The sequence below is a fragment of the Hemitrygon akajei genome, chromosome 32 (genome assembly GCF_048418815.1).
Source record: "Hemitrygon akajei chromosome 32, sHemAka1.3, whole genome shotgun sequence".
NCBI lineage: Eukaryota > Metazoa > Chordata > Chondrichthyes > Myliobatiformes > Dasyatidae > Hemitrygon > Hemitrygon akajei.
In genome coordinates, this window is record NC_133155.1 from 18,908,521 (window position 1) to 18,935,468 (window position 26,948).

General features: G+C 40.6%; 1 protein-coding gene and 1 long non-coding RNA gene across 7 annotated transcripts in view; one reads left to right on the top strand and one right to left on the bottom strand.

The window, feature by feature from the left end:
- Positions 1–26,948, bottom strand: part of LOC140719550 (disks large-associated protein 2-like) — a 700,090-nt gene that overhangs the window by 395,550 nt on the left and 277,592 nt on the right. The window lies entirely within an intron of this gene.
- On the top strand, positions 8,866–15,304 carry LOC140719831 (uncharacterized). Of its 2 annotated transcripts, XR_012097016.1 has the most exons (4): positions 8,866–8,984; positions 11,752–11,998; positions 13,436–13,545; positions 13,802–15,304. It is a non-coding gene; the product is annotated as an uncharacterized lncRNA (long non-coding RNA). The 2 variants fall into 2 exon arrangements; XR_012097015.1 differs by having other exon boundaries at positions 13,436–15,304.

Below are 26,948 nucleotides of genomic sequence, written 5' to 3' on the forward strand. Positions count from 1 at the left end.
CTATTCCCTAATGTCTCATAAAGTCTGGAGGTCTATAAACCGTGGAAGAGCAAAAGAAAAAAATAGCAGATACTGGAAATTTAGAAGAGAAATCGCTGAAATACTGAGCATGTGAGGTAACATCTGTGGACAGTGGAACAGTCAATGAATTTTCATCAGAGTTCAGCTTTCTCAGTGTAACATGATCTGTATATATATATTATCGGCCTCCAAATAACATGCAGCTTTCACCTTGTTGAATAATAGATCTGTAACTTCTTAGATATGTCGACAAACATCTAATGTACTGATATTACAGGAGATCCCCAGGGCTAATCCAGCTGCACGTAAATTGAGAGAACTGGCTATGCCACATGAATTTCAGATATCTGAAGATTACACAGAGAGATTTGAGATAGCCTTCTCAATGACTCCTCTCTAATCTTCCAACTCATTGGATATGTCTTTGTGGTTTCCAAGTGATATTGCTGCGCATCAATAGGGTTTCAGGGTACCTCTTGCTTGTGACATCACCAACAATCCACTCTTCTACTTCCAATTCCTTCTTTACAAGGCTTGTGGTAGTTCCACCCTGAATATAGTCCCCATGTTGAAAAGATAAAATGTTAACTGGGCACCAAGTCATATTTAAAGTAAAATCGCAGGCCCTAACACCCCAGATTCACAGCCATAATTATAAACAGTCCACTTACCCTCACAGACACTGCCTGGTCCACTGAGTTCAGCTCAAAAAAGTGGCAACCATCATTGACGACCCCCATCACCTAGGATATGCCCTCTTCTCATTGCTACCATCAGGTAGGAGATACAGGAGCCTCAAGACACTCATTCAATGTTTCAGAAACAGCTTCTCCACCATCAGATTTCTGAATAGACAATGAACCAACGCGCACTTATAGTTTTGCTTTACGATTATGAACTGAAATGCAGTGCTGCAGCAAAACACCAAATTTCACAACATATGCCAGTGATATTAAACTGGCAGTGATTCTAATTCCTCAAGCATCTTGTTTGGAGCATCAGGATTGTTTCTTAGTGTGGGTTACCACTGCATGCATTAGCTTTGATACATGGTTCTTGGCTATCAGTCAGGGACGACGGTCTCTTGCAATGCCGAGGATAAAATGAAGGACGACTTGCTGAGATACTACAAGGTTTTTATGAGTGCCATTCTGACAGCTATGTATAGAGATGGTGCATCTCACTGAAGTTTAGAGATACAAATGGTGACTTCATTGTGATGAACACGCTCCAAAACAGCCGAAGCCAAGAGGCTATTTCCTCTAAATGGAAAATCTATAATTTGCGCAGTAGTCTCGGGATAAGAATCCTTACTTGCATTCAACATAGAAGAAGACTATTTCAGCTATTCTATGCCAGCTCAAACACCTTAAGTTTCTAAATCAATTATTTAGAACTAACAGGAAGAGCATGAAAACCAAAACAGAGCAGATATTAGAAATCTCAAATAAAAATATAAAGTTCAGGAAACACACAGCAGGTCAGGTAGCATCTGTTAAAACAGAAATAAAATTTAATGTTTCATGTCACAGACCCTTTGGCAGAAATGGTGAAATAAGTTAAATTTTGTGTATGTATATTTATATAATTTTATCTTAACTCTGTTCAATTTTATTTATTTGTAATTTTTGACCTACATACTCAAGACTGAGGCTTTGGAAAACCATGAAAATAATTCAATATGGGATCAGACAGCAAGGCGGACAGGCCAGAATTAATCATGGTCCAGTGGTTTAGTTACTCTTGCTTCAGTTTCAACCAGATTGAAAATCTGGTTGAGTGGTGCCGCGACAAGCTCTGACTTAATGTCAGCAAAACCAACACGCTCATTATCGATTACAGGAGGAAGAAGCCAGATGTTCATGAGTCTGTCCTCATCAGGGAAACAGAAGTAGAGAGCTTTACATTCCTTGGCGTTACCATATCAGAGGATCTGCCCTGCGACCAACATTTGTCATCAGGAAGAAAGGACAACGGAGGCTCTACTTTCTTAGAAGTCAGCCTAGATTCAGCATGTCACCAAAAACGATGAAAAATGTCTGCCGATGCACGGAGGAGAGAATCCTAACTGATTGTATCACAGCCTGATTCTGAGGCACCAATAAACAGAAATGGGAAAAGGCTGCAGGAAGTGGTGGAGACAGCCAAGTCTATCACTGGTGTAACCCTGAGGTTTGGGCAGCATACGTTTGTCTAGGGTAAGGCAGCCTCTGGCCCAGTCAAACTGAGAAATCTCGTTTGTGTGGATGCTATGTGATGTGTTGCCCGGTTACAAATCCGAACCGCAAAGTATCAGACAGTATACCGTATGCAATTAAACAACTGAACCTTATAAACCTTAATCTGACTATAGGGTTGGTAAAGAAAATAAAAAGAAAAAGGGCCCATTTTAATGAGACAGTCTAAAGTGCACATTGGAGCTCATGGAATCATCCATTCGGCCCCCATCGACCTCCTCCGAGCGTCACTGACTGTCGGACCCTCGCTCCGAGTCCACTCCGTCCAGCGGTATACCAACTCTTCCCATTCGTGCCTTCTCTCTTCATCTCTCGCCGACAAAAGACCATGAAATCCCTGCTCCCTGACCAACAAGAAAGAACTACATGCCTCTCACTGGATAGCGCACATTCCAAAGCCGCCGTTATGTCCAGTCATAACCCAAACGTTGCTGCTACAGAGAAATAATGACCTTAGCAATCAATCATGACGGAGAGGCCATTACATTAGCAGTGAAACCTCACAGCACGTTACTCAGGCAAAGCCCTCCCCACCATGTAGTACATTTACCACAAGAAAAAGTTATCCATCATCAAAGACCCCCACCATCTACGACAAGCTCTTTTCTCATTTATGCCATCAGGCAGGAGATAGAGATTTATTACATAATCATTAAACTATAGAAACATGATAACCATTGGGGTGTTGGTCCAAATCTATAACCATCTTGAAAAGAACATTCCAGTCAGTTGTTTGTACTCCCAATCTTTTTAGTTCAATTTGGAAATCCAGGCTTTTTTTGATAGGATCGAGATTTTTACAACATTTTACTGGCAGTATCAATGTCCCAAGTGATATAAAAACCAGGTTCAGAAACAGTTATTACCCTATAACCATTAGGCTCCTTAACTAGCGTGGCTAACTCCACTCATCATTACTTAGAACTGATTCTACGACCTACAAACACACATCCAAGCACTCTTTACAACTCATACTCTCAGTATTATTTTTTATTTGCACAGTTTGACTTCCTTTTTGCTGTTTGTCAGTCTTCGCTAATGTATAGTTTCTCATAAAATTCCATTGCATTTCATTTCTCCCTGCGAACGCCTTCAAGAAAATTAATCTAAAGGTAATGCATGTGTATGGCCACATACTACAATAATAAATTTGATTTCTTATGTTGTTATAATGTATAACATTGCAGGCCAACTTCCTCTCGGCAGCAAATTCGGAATTTAAAAGCAAAAGCAACACTGGAAATTTGAAATAAGAAGAGAAGATTGTGAAAATGCTGTTGTAGGGCAGCCAAATGAAGCTAAGACATCAGGTCAATGACCTTTCATCATTTAGCTCCATGTTTGAGCTCAACATTCCTGCGTGATTCTGGAGAGGTATATTTTTAGGTCTCTTGGGGTATCGATATTGCTGGTAAAATGTTGTAAAAGAACAAAATCTCTGTCCTATCAAACAAGGCCTGCAAATGGGATTACAGCAACTGACTGGAATGTTCTTTTCAAGATAGTCACAGGGTTGGACCAAAACTCCAATGGTTATCATTTATATAATAAATTAAATGGTGATTCCACTTTAATGTACAATGAAACCCTTCAACATAGAACCAACCCTTCTGCCCAAAATGTGCTGACCATTTAACCTACTTCAAGAGCATATATTATATGATTTTATAATTATATATATAATTTATATAAATATATTTGTTAACATTAATATATACAGTACTGTGCAAAAGTCTTTGACGTATATATATATAGCTAGGGTGCTTAAGACTTTTGCACAGTAATGTATTTGCCAATGTGGAGCAGAGACTGAGTTTATAAGATATGTAAGACTTATATATAGTGTGTGTGTGTGTGTGTGTGTGTGTGTGTGTGTGTGTGTGTGTGTGTGTGTGTGTGTGTGTGTGTGTGTGTGTGTGTGTGTGTGCATATATATATATAGAAGGTATAAGATATCTTTATAAGATATATAAGTTTATAAGAGTCCTGACAAAGGGTCTCGACCCAAAATGTTGACTGCTCATTTCCACGGATGCTGCCCGACCTGCTGAGTTCCTCCAGCTTGTTTGTACTGAGTTTATAAATCTGGTGGGATCAAAGGACGTTGGGAATGGCGAGGGTGAGGCGCCGCAGGAGGGGTGTGAGACAAGTGGCGGAGAAGGAGTGCCTGGGAGGGGGGTGGCGCGGCTGCAGACACACCCAGACCTGAGACACCGGGCAAGGTCGTTTGATTCCAAACAATTGGTTCATGATCATTATAGAACATCTCTTTCTCTTCCCACCCCTCCCCCTTCCCCTTTCCCACCTTCAGTCCACAACAGGGACCCTTATCTGAGTCAGGTTTATCATCACGCATGTGTGTCATGAATTTTTTGCAGTGGTAATACAGGACAATGCATAAAATTACTACAGTGCTGTGCAAAAGTCTTAGGCACCCTAGCTATATATATGTGCTTAACACTTCTGCACAGTATTGTAAATTTGGTCGCAGATTATGTAAAAAAAAATCACAAAACGCAACATACCATGTCTATAGATCAGCATGTAACAATTCCTCCCACATATTATCAGACTGATTGCCTGCTAACATATCAGAATTATTTATATTATTCTTTGTCTTTCAATTAGCATGCTTTCTAAAGCTGAAACGTGATATACTCAAGGTTCAAGATTTATTATTGTTTATTGTCATTTTTTTAGTACACGATGGTAAAGGAGAACAAAATCATTGTTACTCTAGATCTGATGCAGTACAAAAATACAAAGTAAAGAACACAATAAATAAAAGCATAAATGAAATCCTATAAAACACTATGTTCAAGTAACTGAGTTACTTGTACATTGTGTTTTATATACTCCTCTTCAGTTTTATGAATTGGAATAGTACTCCAGAAATAAGGTTTAAAGGGAAAATCGTCTTTAGCCAGGAAATCTAAACACATGTGAGAATACCATCCATCAGTTATATTCACCTACTGATCTTCAGGTCCAAGATTGGAGCTGATTACACAGTCGAGAATACAATCATACACAATCATTTACCTTCAGCAGCCAAATACACACACGTGTTTAGTCTTTCACAGTTCATATCCAAGATCCTCAACCATGGAGCAATCAACAATCAACAGAAAGGCGGAGTGAGTTTGTAAAAGTTGTAAAAATAATAATCCTTTTGGAAATGCCATTCTGGAAGATCAAACTAGATATTAGAAAATACATGCTGTGAGTGGTCAAAGGAAAGCATCATTGTTACTGTTGCCTAAGTCACAGATTTAAAAGCCGTCAATGAGATCAGAATCAGAAACAGAATTAGGTTTACTTCCACCTGCACGTGACTTTGTACAAGCAGTACAATTTAATACATAATAATAGAAAAAATATGAATTACAGCAAATATATACATAACTAAGTATAGGACTACAAAACCGTAAGATATTAAAGCAAAGTTAGGACATTTGACCCATCGAGTCTGCTCTGCTATTTCATTATGATCCATTTGTCCTTTCAGCCCCAATCTCCTGCGTTCTCCCCGTATCCCTTCACGCCCTGGCTAATCAAGAATCTATCAATCACTGTCTTAAATATATGTAAAGACTTGGGCTCCACAGCTGCCAGTGGCAACAAATTCTATAAATAAGTAGTGCAAAAATAGAAATTAAAAAGTAGCAAGGTAGTGAGGGATATATAGAAAATATCTTCTTTTAATTATAGACACTCAGAAACACAGAGGCAACAATACGACACTGGTGAGTGACTTGCATACCTGCACCGATACACCTGAGTTGTCAAGATGCCAAAGAGTCAAAGTGCGATTGGCACTCCCTGGCATGAGCTGGAGGTAGGTCTGGGGCACAATACTAACACAATGAAGTAAAGTAGTATATTCTGTAGCAAGATAATAATCTTGGAGCACAGGGGAAGACCATTCTAAATAGGATTTTTTCTGACATATTAAACTGGATTGTTGATAAGAAACATTTAGGTTAATCTCTCAGACAGGCATGAAATGACACAACCCCACAAGGTCCAGGAGGAACTCAATGGATCAGGCAGTAACTGTGGAGAAAAGTGGACAATTTATGAAGCTCATTCAGTTCACAGGTGGATGCTAAAGGATTGTGATGGTTTGAATAGTCCTTGCTTAGCCTTTATTTTGCATCTGATCATATCTCCAGCCACCATAAACATAAACAACAAACCAGTCATGTTAGCCAGTCTTAAAGGATCCGGTGTACTGTGCAAGATTATGGCTATATTATCAGATTCTAACCCACCTTCGAATGCATGTTGTTGTATATTTGTCATGAATAAACTTCTAGCCTTGGCAAACTTTACTTAAGTCCCAGAGAAACTACTCACCCAAGCTTTTTAAATTTATTATTTATACTCTGCTAAAATTTCTCCTTGATATGCCACATAAATAATTAATTTTTGCAGTATTTTATCCAGATAATGAGATATTTGGCACATCTATGATCCACACTAAAAAGAAGAATCAACTTCAAGTACTTTAAGTTAACACGACATTAAACAAAGAATAATTAAAATCATTTATAATTAAGTAGATGCAGAAAGAAAGATGATTTTCAGCAACAGATTCCCCAAGTTCCTCCACTATCATCACAACTGCCTGGTTTCATTGAATTAAAATGGTATTTCTAAGGTTTAGCTAACCAGGCAGACAGACATCTTATCTTTCATCTCCCAAGTGCCTTAATTCTTACTTATACCAATATATGTCCTTTATGTTTTCAGCAGTCAGAGAATATTTTGCTATCTTATACACCATGCAGGGAATTAATCACCAGCTCTCCATTCATCTCCAAACCGTTCTTCTTTTTCCACCTTTGTTTTTCCACAAATAAAAGATTCAAGATGATTTATTGTCATCCTTTGATACAGAAGTGTAAAGGAGAACGAAATGATTGCCACTCCAGATCTGAGACAGCATTTAACAAACACAATAAACATAAAGAACACGATAAAAATACAATAAATATAAGCACATAAGTTTAGCTTGTATACTTAGACAGATTGAAGGTGCATAGAGTGATGCTTGGTACAGGAATATCTATACAAATGGTGACCGACAGGAAATAATAAAGTATTGGTGTTGTGGTGGCTTTGTGGGTGGAGATGTTGATCAGCCTGAAGGCTTGAGGAAGGTAACTATTTTTGAGCTTTTTTTTACCAAGGCATGGACGCTGCATAGCCTCTTCCCTGATGTTGTTGTTCCTCTCCGTCCCCTGTGGCGCACTTGGCGGCAACCTTGCTGTTTCTTTAGCATTCTGTCCGTTTTTCGACGAGGCCGAGTTGCTAGCTCGACACTCAACCCAGCACAGGACAGAGAGCACGCGTGGAGCAGGCCAGACTTGAACCCGGGACCACTCACCTCGAAGTCCGACGCAGGTGCCGCTAGGCCACCGGCCAGCTTCTTCCCCGATGGGAGTGGGACAAATATTCATGAGCAGGGTGAGTGGGATTCTTCATGATTTTGCTGGCCTTTTCCCGGCACCTTTCTGTGATATATATCCTCACTGGCTGGTAGGCTGATGCCAGTGATACGTTGGGCAATTTTAACTATCCATTGTAGAGCCCTCCTGCTGCCACAGTGCAGGTTCTGTACCACGCAGTCATACTCATCTGTGGAAGATTGTGAGTATTGATGTGCAGAGTCCAGCTTCAGCCTCCTTATAAAACAGAGACATTGGTGAAATTTCTTGTCTGTGGAGGATGTGTTCCAGGACAATGAGAGACTGTGCGCTCCCAGGAGTTTGAAACTGCTGTTGAGAGTGTCTGTTTTGATCTTGGCTCATTTTGTTACATCAAGAAGCAGCCCGTGGGACTTGAGAAATGACCTTTTCAGCTTCTGAGCTTCTGGGCAAGTTGGAGCCCAGCTACACAGACTGTAATGAAACTTTCTCCTCTGGCATTGCCCAGACACCTAATAAGGTAAGATTTAAATGGTCTCAGCAGATTTTTCAGTTTATAGGAGTCAACAGCAACAGTTCTCATTAACTTCTGATCATTAACAATGCTGTTCATTTGGGCTGCACGAGACAGCTGAGACAGGAAACAGAAAGGTCACACTCATGCAATAGATAAAGTTAGCATAAAACATTTCAATATGAGGTGCTTTGAGTACATTAAATTTACACTGCTGCTGAGTGTTTTAATTTGAAAGGCAGAAAAACGTTGAATTATATAACACTAGTAGATTACACCTTCATATAGAAGAGGGAAAAATGTGCATTCAGCAGAAGTAAGGTTGTTCTGTTGTGGAATCCAATACAGCTCTAGTACATTGATCTGAAATAAAGAAAATGCTCTACATAATACCTCAGGAGATTGCATGATTACAGTTTTTTACACCAACAAACAGAGCACTCAATTTGTGCAGAGTGAGGCAAATGGGACAGGATACTGAACAGGCCAGTATTAATGAAATTTTCGACAGAACAACTCCAAAAGGAATTTGCAGCACGTGGGAGAAGAAAAACGCTGCTTTTTAATCATTACTCATCCAAGAGCTAAAGGAGATGGGATTATGATTAACTTACAACACAAGAGATTCTGCGGAGGCTGGAAATCCAAAGCAACACACACAAAATGCTGGAGGAACTCAGCAGGTCAGGCAGCATCTATGGAAAAGAGTACAGTCGACACTTCGGGCCGAGACCCTTCTTCAGGACTGGGAAGGAAGGGGGAAGACAGCAGAATATAAAGGTGGGTTATGGGGTTGGGGGGGGGGGGGAGGAAGATAGATAGAAGGTGATAAGTGGGCTAGATGAGTGGGAAAGGATTATCCTAGGCTATTGTGTGCCATGTTATGGAGAAAGTTACTCCTTGATGATCCTGAAGAGTCCTAATTTTAAATTAAACTAGCCAATGAAAATACGATTATGTATCTGTCTCAGACTTCATTGGAACCTAAAACTGAGAGAGGGAAAAAATGTACATGCAACTCAAGCCCCCTCCCACTAATGTGAGGGTGGGCCGATTCGAAGTTCATTCCTTTTTCACCTTGCTTCTGGAGTCACTTTGTTGAAAAGGAGGTGACAACAGATATGAAGTGTTGCAGTGCCAGGGATTTTAAGCCTTGTTCTACCTAGTTGGGGCGCTAATTGGTTATTACCATCATCTGAACCCACCTGGGGATGCCAACATAAGCACCAGCAGCTTTATCACACAAGTACTGATTAGGGTTAATATTCTGAAGAGCTCTGTGTAGCACTAACACTCTAATCCACTGAAGGTGTAGAAAGCAATGACTAATAAGATAACAGAGCGGCCTGTTTCAGGACGGGTCAGGATCTGAGGGTGAAGGGCGCACAGATGTTCAGATATTGCAATGGGAGAAGGAGAAGAGCTTCTCTGGACGTTGTGGCATTGCAAGAGTTAAGACAATGTCCAGACAAGCACAGAATACAGATAAGACACTGTCAGCACAAGCAAGAAAAGTCTTTGATGAATGCAGTTTCCCTTTTGTACAGCAGGGGGCTGGAGCCATTTGGCTTTCTGAGATAAGGATGCAACAGAAGGATTCAAGAAACACACACCAACTAAGGGATAATTATTTTACTAACTTCAAAGTATCATCAATTGCTAGCTTGTATTTTTCTATTGACATTTAACATCTAAATTGTGAACGGCAATTGATTTTGTAAGTAACAAATTTGAACATACACAGTTTACCAAACAGTCAATATCTGTAACTGCTAGTCAATTCTGTATAAAAATGGAATTTTTCAGTTCAGACTTCTGAATGGTGTGGTGACAAGGGGCATGCAGTTCTCCTCACGCACAAGTAAATAAACAATGAATGAGCACGAGTTTTCAGAGTCCACATAATCAGCACCAACAGTTCTCCAGTTCATTTCAGTTTTTGTTTCGCACAAAAGAGATGGGGATGTAAAAATGGTGGGGGAGTTGCATTATGAATCAGGGAGAATATCACAGCTGTGCTCCTGAAATATTCATATAGTGAGGCCATATGGGTACAGTTTAGGAATAACAAAATGTCCGTCCTTATGATGGGGTTATACAATTGACTTATCAATAATAAACGTGAGATAGAGGAGTAAATATGCAGGCAAATCATGGGGAAATGCAATAACTTTCCCAATATTGACATGGAGGCCCATTGTGACAGCAGTTTACATTATACAGAATTTGTTGGGTGCATCCAGGAAGGCTTCTTGTAGCAGGTAGGTGGTTCAAGCAGGGAAGAAGCCATACTAGACATTGCATTGGGCAATTAACTTGGCCAAGTGATTGGAGTTTACGTGTGGGAGCATTTTGGGAACAGTGATCATAACTCCCATGAGTTTTATGATAGTTATAGATAAGACTGGAAACTTGTGGGTGGAGCATTAAATAGGGAGAGGGCTAAATATTAGGAATTAGATATGAACTAGAGACAGATCAGGTGTGGCTATTTTTGGGTAAATTTGCCTCTTGGCATGTGGGAGGCTTTTAAAGACAGGCGGTTTAGAATTCAGAACCAGCATATTCCTGTGAGGAAGAAAGACATGAATGGCAAGGTTGGGGAACCTTTGTTGATGAGAGATGTAGCAAATGTAGTCAAAAAGAGAAGATTCTTAGGAGCAGGATTTATCTGCACTTGGATAGACACAGGGAATAATTTGGATGAAAAGGTATCTGGTCTGATTAGTAGGTTTACAGAAGATGTGAAAGGTCGGTTGTCAAAGATTGCAGCAGGATACAGATCAGATGGAAATTTGGGTGGAGAAATTTCAAAATGGAGCTTAATCCAGACAAGTATGAAGTGATGTATTTTGGGTGGACCAATGCTAAAGGAAAATATACAGTAAATGGCAGGTCCTTAGGAGCACTGACGTACAGGGGGTTCTCAGGTCGCAGGTCCACAGTTCCCTGAAAGTGCTAACACAATTGGATAAAGTGACAAAGATGGTGTACTATTTGCTGGGTTGGGGCACTGAGTATAAAAGTTCGCAAGTTTTGTTGCAGCTGTTTTAAACTTTAGTGCAGCCACATTCGGAGCAGTGCCTGCAGTTCTTGGCTGCTGCATTACATGGAGGACATGGAGGCCTTGCAGAGGGTGGAGAAGTTGCTCACCAGGATATTGCCTAGATTTCAGTGCATCGCCTAAAACGAGATGGTGGATAAACATAACTGTTTCCTCTAGAATATTAGTGGCTCAGGTACAACCTGATAAACGCTTGGAGAATTATGAGAGACACGGACAGGACAGATGGTTAGAGTCTGTTTCCTGGATTGAAATGTCAAATACTACAGGGAATTGTGTTTTTTAAATAGAGAGTGAAAGGTGCCTAGAGTTTGCTGAAGGCGATATGGTAGACGCAGATATGATAGCAATGCTTAAGATGCATTTAGGCAGCAGGTGAACAGGCAGGGGATGGGGGCATATGGATCTCATGTAGCCAGGTGCGGATCGTTATCCTTCTTTCTCAGAGCAATCCTACTATCCTGACAACTATTTTCTCTCAAGCGCCTCCCCCACCCCAGTTCTTTTACCGCCCATGTGCAACGGGGGAAGTTTACAACAGCCGATTGACCTAATAACCGGTGCATCTTGGGGCTGCGAGAGGAAGCTGGAGCGACTCAACGAAACTTGGCAGCCACGGGGAGGATGTGGAAACGCCGTGCAGACCATCGGAAGTCAGAATCCGCCACGCATCTCTGGGGTTGAGTAGCAGCTGAATCACCTTTGGTCCCTTGAAGTTCTGAAGTGTCAGGTGTGAGCCAAATGTTGTTTTATTTTTATTGATCCACGTTTTAAACCCAGATACCTATGGATGATACGAATATAAAACTCCACGCAGGAAACATTCTGTTGGGTCATATCAGGACTATTCATGAATAAGACTTTTTTATTAGACAATGGGGTGTTCTTTTTCAAAATAATACACTTTCATGATCTTGGCATGATTTTTAATGCCAGATTTATTTCCTACCTTTCAATGTCCCTGAGAAAGCTGATGTTCAACAGCCTTCATGAACTGTTACAGTCCTGGTAAAAGTACTTCCATAGCACTGTTGGGAAGGACTACAACAATGAAGGGGCAATGATATACACTATTTCCAAGTCAGGATGGTAGGCAACATGAAAGGGAAACTGCAGATGGTGGTGCTTCTATGCATCTGCCACATTTTATTCTTTTAGGTTGTAGAGGTCAGTTAGTATTCTTGATATCTATTGCTTATTAATTAATCTTTTTTTTCTTATTGTATTTGCACAGTTTTTTGTCTTGCACACTGGTTGTCCTCCCTGTTGGTGTGATCTCTCATTGATTCTATTATGGTTATTGGTTTTATTGAATATGCCCACAAGAAAACGAATCTCAGGGTTTCTATGTGATGACATATGCAATATGTATTTTGATTATAACTTTATTTCGAACTTCTAACATCATGGGCTAAAGTACCTGCTCCTGTGCTGTACAGTTCTATGTTCTATGAAAATGCCTTGTCCATACTCTCAGCTTATACGCTCCGCTCGTAAGGAAAAGTACATGATGTCTCCTCTCCTTGAATATGAAGTACAGGTGACCATCCTAATGCAGCATTATCTCCTGGAATTATCTTAAATCCAGGAGGGTGATCCTAACAAACAAATGTAAAACAACCGAGTTAGACATTATCAGGTACCATATACTTCATGTCCTAGGAGATCATAGATCTCAGTAGGGATACAGAAAGGTCTTGTTTCTGGAGTCCTGCCGAAGGATTTTGGCCCAAAATGTCGACTGTACTTTTTTCCACAGATGCTGCCTGGACTGCTGAGTTCCTCCAGCATTTTGTGTGTGTTGTTCACATTTCCAGCAACTGTAGATTTTCTCCTCTTTAAGATCTTTGAGTGTTGGCTTTGTAAGCAGCATGGTTTTAGGGGAAAATACTTCAATAATACCTGTTCTGTCAGTAAACATCATTTTTGGACCAGTGAGGTTTAAAATCTCCATAGTGGTGAGCTTTGTATGTTACCCTACTCTTGGTGTCATTTGGTGGAGTTTTATACCACCAGTATAGTACTTAAATATAGTACTTAATCAGATGGAAGTCTGATCAAAAAATGAGAAGACAAATTACTCTGCAGGCAACTAGACCTTGAGAAATGAATGTAAAATTGCCTACTCTTGATTAGATCAACATTAAACAGTTTTTTTTCTTTCCAGAGGTCTCCTGATGCATTTCCTGCCCATTCTTTAATCAATGAATTCAGACAATTTATGAAGTAAGTGCTGTTTAAGTCTCCAGATGTGTTCCAGGGGTGTAAATAATCAAGGTAGGTTTTGTCCACTTAAATTCCTATTCCTGTAGAACCAGTTGCTGGTTGTTGATATTAATACAGATGTTGGCATAAAGTAACCTTATTAATGTACACCAGCAAAAAGGGAAACTGTCAGTCATACCCTTAACACCTCCTGTGTGTGAGTGTTTCTAGCATGATTCTCTTATATCAAGATGGTACTAGCAAAGCCTTCATCAGTCCTGATGAGGGGTCTTGGGCTGAAACATTGACTGTTTACTTTTTTCCATAGATACTGCCTGTCCTGCTGAGTTCCTCCAGCATTTTGTGTGGTTTGATTCGATTTCCAGCATCTGCAGATTTTCTCTTCTTTGTGACTGGACTAGCAGAGCCTACAGTGCAGCTCGGCCACATTGGAAGCTTATTTTCATCTGAAATTCCTGTTTGTTCGAGTTGTCATTGACGGTGAATTGCTTATTCTGGAAAGATGACAATTTCCTCATATCTTGTGTCATTAAGGGCATAATCCAATGCCAAAGTTTTAGTCAAGTAACCAAAAATGAGAGTATTAATCATTCAGTAGCTGTGAAAATCTTGGTGCTGAAATAGCAATGAAAATTGCGCCCAATATTGCACATCAATCCATAATACATAAATCCACCAGCAACTTGTGCTGAGAAAGAGATATCCCTTTCAGTGTTGTGGGTAATTTTGTGCTACACCACTTTCAGCCTTGTGAAAGTGCAACCCAGGCTAAAATCCCTGGTTTGAAGCAAGCTGTGATATGTCCATTAAAAGATCATAAAATGTCCCACAGAAAAAAATATATCTTGTTTATATCAGCTAATATACTTTCCCCCGTAAAAACTGAGCAATTATCAACGTGGTTTAACTCTTAAATTGTTCAAGATAACTTTAAATGATTAAAAAAATTGAAAGATTTTCCCTTTTTTGATTGGTTATTTATTTATCAATGAATTTTTATTTCCCTCAACTTGCTTTTTTTGTCTGTACCTAATTTACATAGAGTTCACCACTCTGATTCACCTTCTGAGTGCATTTGTTCAAATCCTTTGGGCTCACTAGTTAAGGAAATGTTAGCCTATAATTGTGCATTTGGTCAGCACGGTGTCACAGCTGGTAGAACTGGTGCTTCATAGCTCCAGCAAGCTGGGTTCAATCCTGACTATTGGTGTCACCTGTGTTGAGTCTGCATGCTCTGCATGTGGCTCCATAAGTTTCCTCTGGCTACTGCTGATTCCTCCCAAAACCCAAAAATATGTTGGGTGGTTCTTTCATCAGCCACTGTAAATAGGCATTAGTATGCAGTCAAGTGGTAGAGTCTCAGGGGAGTTGAATCATATGGAGTGAGAATAAAATAAATGTCATTAGTGTAGGATCACTGCAACATGGAATTGGTGGGCAATGGAAATATATCTGTAACCCTGAAGTCCTTATGAATTTGTAACCTTCGTAAAATGTAATGTGACAAAATGGAACCTATGAAATCCCTGAGTGTTTTGCTGGTTTGCTGGTTTGGATGGAGGTTTACAGGGGGAGGGGGTTGTTGCTTTGACAAAAGAGGTGGAACACAGTTTCTAAGAAGCAAATATCAGAACAAGATAAAGATGTAGATAATGCAGGAATGTTAAGAAATTGAATTAATTACTGTTTTCTGTAAAAAGTATAAAAGCGTTTTGTTTTGAGCTAAAAGATTTAAGCTATTTCCAGACAATAACTTGGGTGGAGATAGATCTTCCCTTGCAAGTAAAATAATAAATGTATTAATAAAGTGTTCGCTCTGAATTTGGCGTGCTTTGTTTCTGTATATTAGAAGACCTAGCTGAATGGTACACAACAGGGCTAAGGGCATGTTCCTTGCTATATGACTCTAAAGCTCTAAGATGGTACCATGAAGGGATTTCACAACAATTTCTGGCAGGACTGAGTTGCAACAGATTCCCAAACGCAGTCCCATGGATAAACACTGTGAATCCTACACTTTCAGTCCAGTTACATGTTCACAACCCCCATGTCACATCTTGGGAAACTCACTCTTTCTATCTGTATCAGAAGTGGTCATTTCCAACTTTCCTTATCCGCTCAGTTGATTTGTTTTACCTATTTGTATTCTCGAGGTACAGATGTGCCATGAAGAGCATTCTGGCTGGTTGCATCTATGGCCGCATCACCTTCTGGCATGGGGGAGGTCATGGGGAAAGCAACTGGGCAAGATCGAGGTAACTTACAAAAAGATGCAAAATTAGTCAACTCCATCATGGGTACGAGCCTCCACAGTATCCAAGACATCATCAAGGAGTGCTGCCTCAGTAAGGCAGTGTCCATTATTAAGGACTCCCTCCACCCAGGACATGCCCTCTTCTCATTGTTACCATCAGGAAGGAGATATAGAAGCCTGAAGGCGCACACTCAATGATTCAGGAACAGCTTCTTCCCCTCTGCTATCTGATTTCTAAATGGACATTGAACCCATGGGAACTACCTCACTACTTTTTAATTTCTGTTTTTGCACTACTTATTTAACTATTTAATATACATATACTGTAATTCAGTTTTTTTTTTGCTATATTTATCTTGTATTGCTTTGTACTGCTACCACAAGGTTAACAAATTTCATGACATATGCCAGTCATATTAAACCTGATTCTGATTCTGAGCCTGCTGGGCATGTCCCAGGGCCTTGCTGTTAACAACACATTATGTAGATTAACAAAAAAGCACAATGTACTTCCAACCGCACTAGTAAGTTATCTGGTCTCATCCCATCAGAACTGGTCTCTCCATTTGACTCGAAATGGTAAGACCCAGTGACAAAGACCAAATTCAATGCTGAAAAATATCAGCCAATTGCACTAAATAACCAGCTAACAACAGGCTTGTGTAGAACAAATGATTACATGGCTAAGAAAAGTACAAATTAACAATATTGCACTTCTGTGATAATGGTTACACCATTTCACATTGGTATTCCAGAAGAGTATTACAGATTTTGTTTGCTTTAATTGCCTTACAATACTTTCATTATAATATTCTCGCTTGTACTATATTGGAGTTGCTCAAGTGCACTGATCAACATTCAATGGGGCTTTTTCAACTCACACAAACTGTGTGAAATTTCCTTATCATGATTGTAGCTTGATATATGGTTAACTGACGCTTGGCTTATTGGAACGCATTGAACAAAATGATTCCTTTTCCGTTCCAAGCCAGTGAATCATGACATTTTCATTTATTGAACCTTCAAATATCTCCAATAATTTTACTTGAATCCAGCACTGTTGGCAGAACTTCTACTCCGTCACAACTGGAATGACTTTTTGGTCTATTTAATTATACTGATGATAAACTTATAAGAAATAAATTTATCTAGACGTTTACCATACCAGAGAATGAGCAAGTGGCAATATTATGGGTACAAGCTGAAAAATACTGCATTTCATAAAAAAAATCCAGCAGCTGAGTCAAAGACATAAAGCCATACAATGTGGAAACAGACCTTTCAGCCCAACCTGCATGCTGATCTTTAAGCACCCATCCATAGTACGGTTATTCTTGGATTATTTATGTTCTTGGATTATTCTTCATCTTTTGTTACCATTTCAATCTAGAAAGGGGAGCAGGCCAGGAGAATTAGGTTGGTGGCTCAAAGTTGGTCAGTGAACTTTGAAAAGTAAAACTGCAGATGGGACAATGGCAGAGCAGGTATTTCTGCTGTCAGAGCTTCGATGACCTAGGCTTGGTCCTAACCTTGGACGTTCTCTATGTGGAGTCTACATTTCCCTGGTGACAGCACGGGTTTCCTCTAGGTGCTCCAGTTTTCTCCCACATTGCAAAGACACACCAGTAGATTAATTGGCTAGTGCAAATTGCCATGGTGCAGGCAGACAGCATGAGAAAAAGAATGAGAACAAGGAAGTAAGTGGGGTAAATGGAACTGAGGAGAAAACTTTGGGTCTTGTCACAGAATCAAAATCTCTCCTGCTCTCCAACTCTTTGACCATGTACTCACCCACACCTGTTGCCTTCCCCGCACATGTGGCTTCACCTATCACCTTCCAGCTGGCCTCTTCCCCCTCACCCCCACCTTTTTGTTCCAGCACATTCCCCTTTCCTTCCCAGTCCTGAAGAAGGGTCTCAGCCCAAAACGTCCACTATCTATTCATAGATACTGCACGACCTGCTGAGTTCCTCAAGCATTTTGTGGGTGTTGCAGGAAATATGATGTAAAAGAAATAAGAAAATGATTGTATTCAACCACATCCTGAGATCAGACTCAGGATTCTAGTAAATTTAGGAAATCAACAAAACATAATGTACAGTGTATACCATCCCAGTACATTGCCATCAAGAAATAATTTGCATATAAATTATTTTCAATGAAAAATCCTGTATATACAATATTAATGCATAAGTAGTGTGAACTCTGTTAACATATTTTTTTCAGTTGACACAATACAACTGGGGATGACTTGTTCAGCAAACATACAGGAAATTATTGAGTATTTTTTAAAAAATCAACAGTTATCTAGGTCATATGATATGAAAACCAAAAATTCTGAAAATACTTCATAGATCAGGCAGCATCTTCAGAGAGAAAACACCAAATTAAATTTCTGGACCCCGATGCTTTTGATCAGGTAATTTGAGACTTCATTTGAAAGAAGAAATTAGGCAACCATCATGAAAGTTTTACAGGATCAAAAAATATTTCAGAAAAGCAGCAATACTTATTTCTGTCTTTATTTAGAGATATAGCATGGAACAGGCCCTTCTGGCCCAATGCCTAGCAACCCACCTATTTACCCCTAGCCTAATCACAGGACAATTTAAGATGAACAAATTAACCTATTAACCAGTTAGTCTTTTGACTGTGAAACAGGAACACCTGAAGGAAACCCATCTATTCAAAGGGAGAACGTACAAAGTCCTTAGCAATGGCACCGGAATTGAACTCCAAACTCTGACACCCTGAGCTGTAACAGCATCGTACTAACCACTGCACTACCATGGCACTGATTATTTTAGTAGAATGCGAAAATACTAATCCAATAAAGCCTCAAGATCTGCCTCAATTTTATTCTGAAGAAATCTGAATTTGGCTGAAGTGATTTTTAATTGTTCTTATTTCAGTGGCCCAAAATTCATAATTTATAAGTTATGTATTTGTTGGGAGTTACCTTGTGGCTGGACACAGACCACAGTTTACAATAACCCACAATACTAATCCCATTCACAGCACTTCCATTGAAAGGTTTTCTTTTTCAGGAGAAAGATGCTGTGTATTTGAGAACTACACTTCCACAATGTTCCCGAGCATTGCTCGATCTGAAGCAATAACTCTAACTGTGCCCACTTTGGATTCCAATTACAAACACACCACTTCCAGGCTCTACGAGCTCTTCTGTGTGCTTGATGGCCTATAAAAACTGACCAAAAATAGCAAACCATTTTTGAATTTAATTAGCAATACATTTTTATATTGTGCCATTATTGGACCACTCACCCTTAATAATATTTTTAGTAGAACATGCAAACAGAATAGTAAATTAGCATTATAGTCAGTGTTAAATCAATTGCACGATAAAATATTGTGTAATATAATAAAATGTTTCTATACCCTTCCTTTCAATGCTTTATGTTCCTCTTAGACAGGAATCTGCTATATTTATATGGCAAAATTATACTCATTGCTGCACAGAGGATTTGAAGTGTTCTTGTTCTAATGGTGCTTTTATTTGTACCATCATGTCATCTTTGCCTTGCTCCTGAAATTTCGCTCGTATATAAGTTGCCTATATTTTTATGTTTTCATAGTGGTTGATCACCTTCTTCCAAGGAGAAATGACAGCTCCAGTTACGAGGGAAGAAATATTACCTTGAGGCTTCATTGAAATTCCTGGTGCACAACATCAAAATATTTTTCTTGCATTGCCAGACTCCAAAATCAAGTCTCAATAACTAATTAAACAAGGAGTCATTTTTATTTTTGTGAATCTGTATCTCACAGTCTTTAAACTCACACTTCCAATATTAGATAACATTTTAAACTACATTACAGTGATATTGTTTACTAAATTAATGTGCAAATAAAAATCAGTATTAAGTAAAGACAACAAAAATAATTAGATAGGATGGGATGATGGTCCAATGATAGTTTTCCAAAATATCTACATAGCATTTTAATATTTAATTAGTATATAAGAATCATCACCATTAAAAATGAATGCTTACTTCCTGCAAAAATAAATTATTAACCCCATAGCCAAGATAGAATTTAGATAAGAGTTCCGTACAGATTGTTGTAGACTCAGGTAAATGACTACTTTATAATCAAATGGTTTCACATTTAAGAGCTGTAACAGAGTGCGGACTTAGGTCTGACAGGAGTTGAATTGAAACTGCCAGACTCATTTCACTTGGGGAATTAGCCTCTTTCAGAAGATCTATGAAAAACATATATTCAAAGAGCATCAAACTAGGAATCCATCAGGGACCTGTCAGCAAAAGCCCACTTCAATATCCATAACAATCTTTTAAAAAAAAGTTTTGAAATTGCAACTTAGAATAAACCATGAAATCTATGCAAGATATCATCATTGGCCCAAGTATTCTTAAATAACATCTTGCTCAATTTTCCTTCCTGGCATATTGGATCTGAAGCAATTTCTTTACTAAATGAGCTGCTTTCAGAAGTATTAGTTGAATTGCACCTATTGATGCTCCATGATCTGCAACTGTTGAATAAAATGACTTCTGATTTGTTTGTATTGACAAAGTTGTTGCTGATGGATTCTGCTTTCTGTCTGGATATTGTCACAGAAGAATGAGAAATATTGATTCTTTGAATTTATATTCTTCCACCAGCATATCTTTGGGATGTGGGAAGTAACTACCAGGGGAACCCCACACGGGCACAGGAAGAATGTACAAAGTCTACTGGTAGAAATCTGAAGGCCTGTTTCAGATCTGAAATCTGAAGGCCTGTTACCACACTTAACTGTGAGGTAAAAACAGGTGCTAAAGCAGTATCAATAAAATAATTGCCTGAATGGTCTCCACCCGAAACATCAACCGTTTATTCATTTCCATAGATGCTGTCTGACCTGCTGAGTTCCTGCAGCATTTTGTGTGTTTTGCTTTGGATTTCCAGCATCTGCAGATTTTCTCGTGTTTGTGATTTACTAATAAAATATGCTTGCTTGGAGGCCTGGATTAGCATATGATTTTAGTCCCATTTTCTAATTATCATAATATGAAGCTGTCAGAGGATTGATAATTAGAAAGGTCTGGAAATCATGTGCATAGACTATTTACCCAATAAAAAGCAGAACTAAAGTTCATGTTCCCATCTCATTATCATGATCATAGCATTCACACAGAGTTTTGTTCCACTCTTATCCGTAGGTCCAATTTTGTAAATGACTAATACCATTTGAAGTCAACAATGATGTAAGCTTTATTGGCACCTCTTAAATGGATGATGCTTTTTGCATGCCTTTGATAATGGAAACCTCACCCACGTTCTGAGAGCTAGTCAGAAGTCACAATGCATCACAGGCAGGAAAGGCACTCCGGTGTTTAGACACGGCTCAGACTGCCAAAGTGGTTGAGGTGCAGAGGAGGAGGTCTTCCTCCAACAGAAGCCCTGCACGTCCTCCAGAACCACACTCAAGCACCATTGAGAAGGTTCAATGATGCAGAAAACTATTAAACTTGCACACAATCAACATCAGCGAAAACCTTTAACAAATTCAGACCTCCAGAGCAATATCACTAGCCCTACACGCTGATCTGCACAATACACTCCCATTACTTACCTAACAATAATTTGTCAAACATGACCTGTCACAGAACATTCATACGTTGCATAAAAATTGTTCACACATAGAAACAGAATAGTGTCACACACAAGCTCTGCTCCCAGGCGCTTAGTTCTTCCACAGAAGACCACAGAGACAAAGCTGATCGACAAATAGACAATAGGTGCAGGAGTAGGCCATTCGGCCCTTCTAGCCAGCACCGCCATTCAATGGGATCATGGCTGATCATCCATTATCAGTACCCCGTTCCTGCCTTCTCCCCCTATCCCTTGACTCCGCTATCTTTAAGAGCTCAATCTAACTCTTTCTTGAAAGCATCCAGAGGATTGGCCTCCACTGCCTTCTGAGGCAGAGCATTCCATAGATCCACAACTCTCTGGGTGAAAAAGTTTTTCCTGAACTCTGTTCTAAATGGCCTACCCCTTATTCTTAAACTGTGGCCTCTGGTTCTGGACTCCCCCAACATCGGGAACATGTTTCCTGCCTCTAGCGTGTCCAATCCCTTAATAATCTTACGTGTTTCAATCAGATCCCCTCTCATCTAAATTCCAGTGTATACAAGCCCAGTCACTCCAATCTTTCAACATATGACAGTCCCGCCATCCCGGGAATCAACCTCGTAAATCTACGCTACACTCCCTTAATAGCAAGAATGTCCTTCCTCAAATTTGGAGACCAAAACTGAACACAATACTCCAGGTGTGGTCTCACCAAGGCCCTGTCCAACTGCAGAAGGACCTTTTTGCTCCTATACCCAACTCCCCTTGTTATGAAGGCTAACATGCCATTAGCTTTCTTCACTGCCTGCTGTACCTGCATGCTTACTTTCAGTGACTGATGAACAAGGACACCTAGATCTTGTTGTACTTCCCCTTTTCTTAACTTAACACCATTCAGATAGTAATCTGCCTTCCTGTTCTTGCCACCAAAGTGGACAACCTCACATTTATCCACAGTAAACTGCATCTGCCATGCATCTGCCCACTCACCCAACCTGTCCAAGTCACCCTGCATTCTCCTAACATCCCCCTCATATTTCACACTACCACCCAGCTTTGTGTCATATGCAATAAGATGTCTGGTGCATTGTAATGCAGGCATGAAGTGTCCAGGAGCACTGAGTAACTCAACTCCAATCTTGCTCATGGCTTTTTGTGGAACCTGAAGGCCACCAGCATGGAAGAGTTGATCACCTTCATTGTTCAACATCTGTAGACCAGTCATCATCCAGCTTTCAACAGGCACAACAATCGAGTCTAGGGTAGCCAATGTCTCAGCTTCTTACTCAACACAAAGTGTAACCAACCAATAGCAATGGAGGCTTATATGATTCCAATACAAGCTAAACCTACAAGCAACAGAGGCTCAGGCTACAGGGTGGGTGACGGTGCCGGGGACAATTTCACAGAGACTGAGAGGGCCAAACAGTACTGTGTCAATTTGCCCTCAAGAGATCATTAGAACTGCTGAGGCACCTACCAAGCAGAAGGGACCTCCAAAAGCTCCAGACAGATGCCTCTTCTTAGTTTGACAGATTTCTAAAAGCCACCTCTGCCACACTGTTCTAGTACTTGCAGGTACCTGACACGGCTATCTCCAAATGTTGGCACTTAAAGCAAGGTACTGACAACTGAAGCACTGGTGAGACTGACCAAGGCAACCAGACTACAGGCAGTATTAAAAGCCGCAAGGATGATTACTTATATTTGTATGCTTCCTGCCACAGGTGAGCGTTTCTGGTTCAGAATGAACATTTAGTGTTGGCTTTTATTCTGTCCTGGTGTCCACGGAGATGCTGTTGTGATCAGCAACAGGAAAAGCATGATAGGAGTTTTAGCAGTTTGGGAACTGAAACTCTGGTTATGAGACACTGGAACCTGTTCAGCTGATCTCTGACAGAATAAAAGGGCTCTCCCATGTGTGGGAGCAACTGCTGAAGCTTGATATTACTGCATGCTCACTTCTTTCAGGTTCGGATAAAGGCTATCCTAAAGCCCATTCCAGCTAGTGCTCCATGAATCAATGAAAGACAAATGAGCCCATTAACGATGAGCTCGTACTAGGTGCAGAAGCTAAGGATTGGGCAGGGAGTACTTTAGTTACTGGGCCCACTGCACTATTCGAACACAAGGCCGAATCATATCGTACAGGATACAAATATATGGGTTTTTGAGCAAGGTGCCTACAACACAGCTGAACATTTCTACAACTTCCAGCACACAACACAACCTCAGTGGTGAGCGTTCCCTTCTGCGTCATCATTTGCACAGGACAACTGAGTTGAACGTGTCTCATTCTTAGACCTGTTTTTTCTCAAATTAATTTCAGTTCAGGATTTTATTAGCGCGAGACTCTTTGGGGTACACTTAGTTGTCAGGAATAATCTCCTGAGATATATCAGCTTTTGGTCTTCAAGTATGACTAAACCAAAGATAGCAATGATAACAATTACAGATCTGTTCAGACTTCACTTTAATTATTTCTTCCATAAAAGCTTAATTTCTTTTCATGTAACCATGGACATCTTTTGCCTCTTGCATGAGTTTTTTCACACCTTTCCCTTTCCATTATTTATTTTACCACTCTGTCCATCCAACCAGCACAATGTAGAAACAAAGATACCAGTCAGTAGTCTAGGTGTACACACAAGAGTTTCTACAGATGCTGAGGATCTACAGTAATACAAAAAAAAACTGGAGGAAATCAACAAGTTAAGCAGCATCAATGGAGAGGAATAAGCAGTCGATGTTTCAAGCCAAGATCCTTCACCCTTGATGAAGGGTCCCGGCCTGAAGCGATGACTCTTTATTTCTCTCCGTAGATGCACCCTGACCTGCAGAGTTCCTCCAGCATTTTGAGTGTGTTACTCTAGTAGTCTACATGTACCTTGCCAAAGCAGGTTGTGACATTTTTTTTTGAGGTGAAATTAATGAAAATGTAAATATTTACATTTTCTCACAGCACAAAAGGAGACCATTTCATTCACTGAATTTATGCTGATTCTGAGAACCTTCCCAGGTATCCTATACACAAAATGCTGGTGGAACACAGCAGGCCGGGTAGCATCTATAGGAAGAAGCACGGTCAACGTTTTGGGCCGAGACCCTTCGTCAGGACTAACTGAAAGAAAAGATAGTAAGAGGACTATCTTTTCTTTCAGTTAGTCCTGAAGAAGGGTCTCAGCCCGAAACGTCGACCGTGCTTCTTCCTATAGATGCATTTTCTTCCAGTTAGTCCTGACAAAGGGTCTCGGCCCAAAACGTCGACCGTGCTTCTTCCTATAGATGCTGCCTGGCCTGCTGCGTTCCACCAGCATTTGGTGTGTGTCTGCATCTGCAGAGTTCCTCGTGTCCAGGTATCCTATACTTCATTCCCCCTTCCCCCCACTACCTGGCTTCACCTATCAATTTTCCCAACCTCCACCTTCTTTTTATTTCCTTTCCAGTCCTGATAAAGGGCCTTGGTCTGAAATGGCAACTGTTTATTCATTTCTACGGATGCTGCCTGACCTTACTGAGTTCCTCCAGTATGTTGTGTGTGTGTGTTGTTCCCATGTATCCTATATCACTTCTCAACATATGCTTCCCGACGTTTTAAACTCCGCTGCCACCACCAACCGCAACCCACCACTCCCCACATTCTCCTGCCACCAATCTACACCAGGGGCATTCACAGTGGCTAATTAATTTACCAGCACATCTTTGGGATGCAAACGAAAACCCACAAGCGAATCCCACACGGACACGGGAGAAGTGTACAAACTCCACACAGACACCACCCAAAGTCAGCAATAGCCAACCTACAGAAGCATTGGTAAATCCCTTCTAACCTTGTTCAGGGAACCACCTTGATTAACTTTACTGCAGACACCAGGCATCAGTTGAATAGGGGTTTGAATAGCCTGAAGGTCAAAAACTGACAGCTGTGAGTCTGGAAGTCAAGGCCCAACAATCACATTGATGTGGTTGTTTGTCCGCTCTGTTGGGTGCTCTTTTTCATTGATTTATTATGCTTTTTGGATTTACTGCATATGCCTGCAAGAAAATGCATACCAGGGTTGTATATGGTGACAGATATGTACTTTGATAATAAACTTACTTTGAACTTTGAATCTCATCCATCATGGCTCTTGTCCTCACCCCTTTAAAGGAACAGTTTGCACTCTATTAACTTTCAGAAGAGATTACTTTCACTGTGACATCCCACAGTGCCCAGTCTCTGCACTGGAGGAAAGAACAAGTGAAACAGTTCTGAGGAGAATTAGGTCACTGGCTGTTTCCATGGCAACTGATTCCCAATAATATATTAGCTTCAGCAGTGCAGGTCTTCAGGCCAGAAGCCTGAACATCTGTTTGCAGGTCCACTTGTTATCTCTTCCAACAAGGTGAATGTGTCAGAAGGTTGGGTAAAGAGTGAGCACAGTATATAATGGCTGTGTATCTCACCAAGGGCTCACCAGCTTTCAACTTGTCCAAGTAGGATGTTTTAAGATCATCAACAAGCATCTTGCTACTGGGATCATTTCCTTCTGACTAGACTTACTGTCGGCCAAGTTCATTGACATCCACAGAAAAAAAACCAGGTATAACTGAGCAAAGACCTGAAGAGTTAAAAATTGACCTTCTGATAAGAGGTAAAATTTAACTAAGACACTCTTGGATTCTCCTGGAAACTCTCTCTCTCTCCCTCGCACCTAAAGGTTTGTTGTGTAAATAAAGACTTGTATTGCCCAGTTATAGCTTCCATGTGGCTCAGATTTAGTCAGTCAAATCAGATGGTATCGAGGGACAAAGATGAGAGGAGGTACAGTTTAGGGGCAGCAAGTGAGGAGACAGAGACAGAAGCTGGAGTCCAGGTTGGAGAACTCTGCTGAAGGCCAATGATCCCCATGGATCAATGTCAGGTCAGCAGGCTCTGCAAACAAACACCAGTGATCACTGTGGTCAATATCCAAGGTTGGCAGGCCCCATGGATTAGGGCTGGTGAAAGCCCACCCCCCTCCCTCAAACACAGGTCATTGAACTCCCCCAGGGCTGTGATTCCCAGGACTTGAAGTCCATGTGAGTCTGGAGATTGAGGCCCAGAGACCAAACTCCCATGATCGTTGAGTCCCAGGTCACTGCTAAAGGCTGAAGCCTGAAGGTCAAAAACTGATGTCTGGGAGTCTGGAAGTCAAGGCCCAATGGTCAAAGCCACTGGTTCGGTATGTCCACCGGTCAGAGGCCTGATGTCTGTGAGTTCAGGCTAGGGAATGAGGGCTGAAGGCCTGGAGATGGTCTATCCTGGATTTGAAGGCCTGTCTCTGTGTGCATGAGTGGATGGTTAGGCGGGAGGGAGGAAAGGGGCCTGTTTTGCTGTTGTTGCTGCTGCTGTTACGTTTGCTTGTGTTGTTCTTCTGAATATTATGGACGTGCAGTGTTGGCAATGGAATGTGTGGTGACACTTTCAGCTGCTCCCACCACACCTTTAGGCTGTGTTGCTTGTCAATGCAAATGATGTATTGCACTACACTTCAATGTACTAGTGATAAATAAACTCATCTGAATCTGACAGTTGCCTTCCTGACAATGAGGAAGAGTTGAACTGTTGCACCAGGAA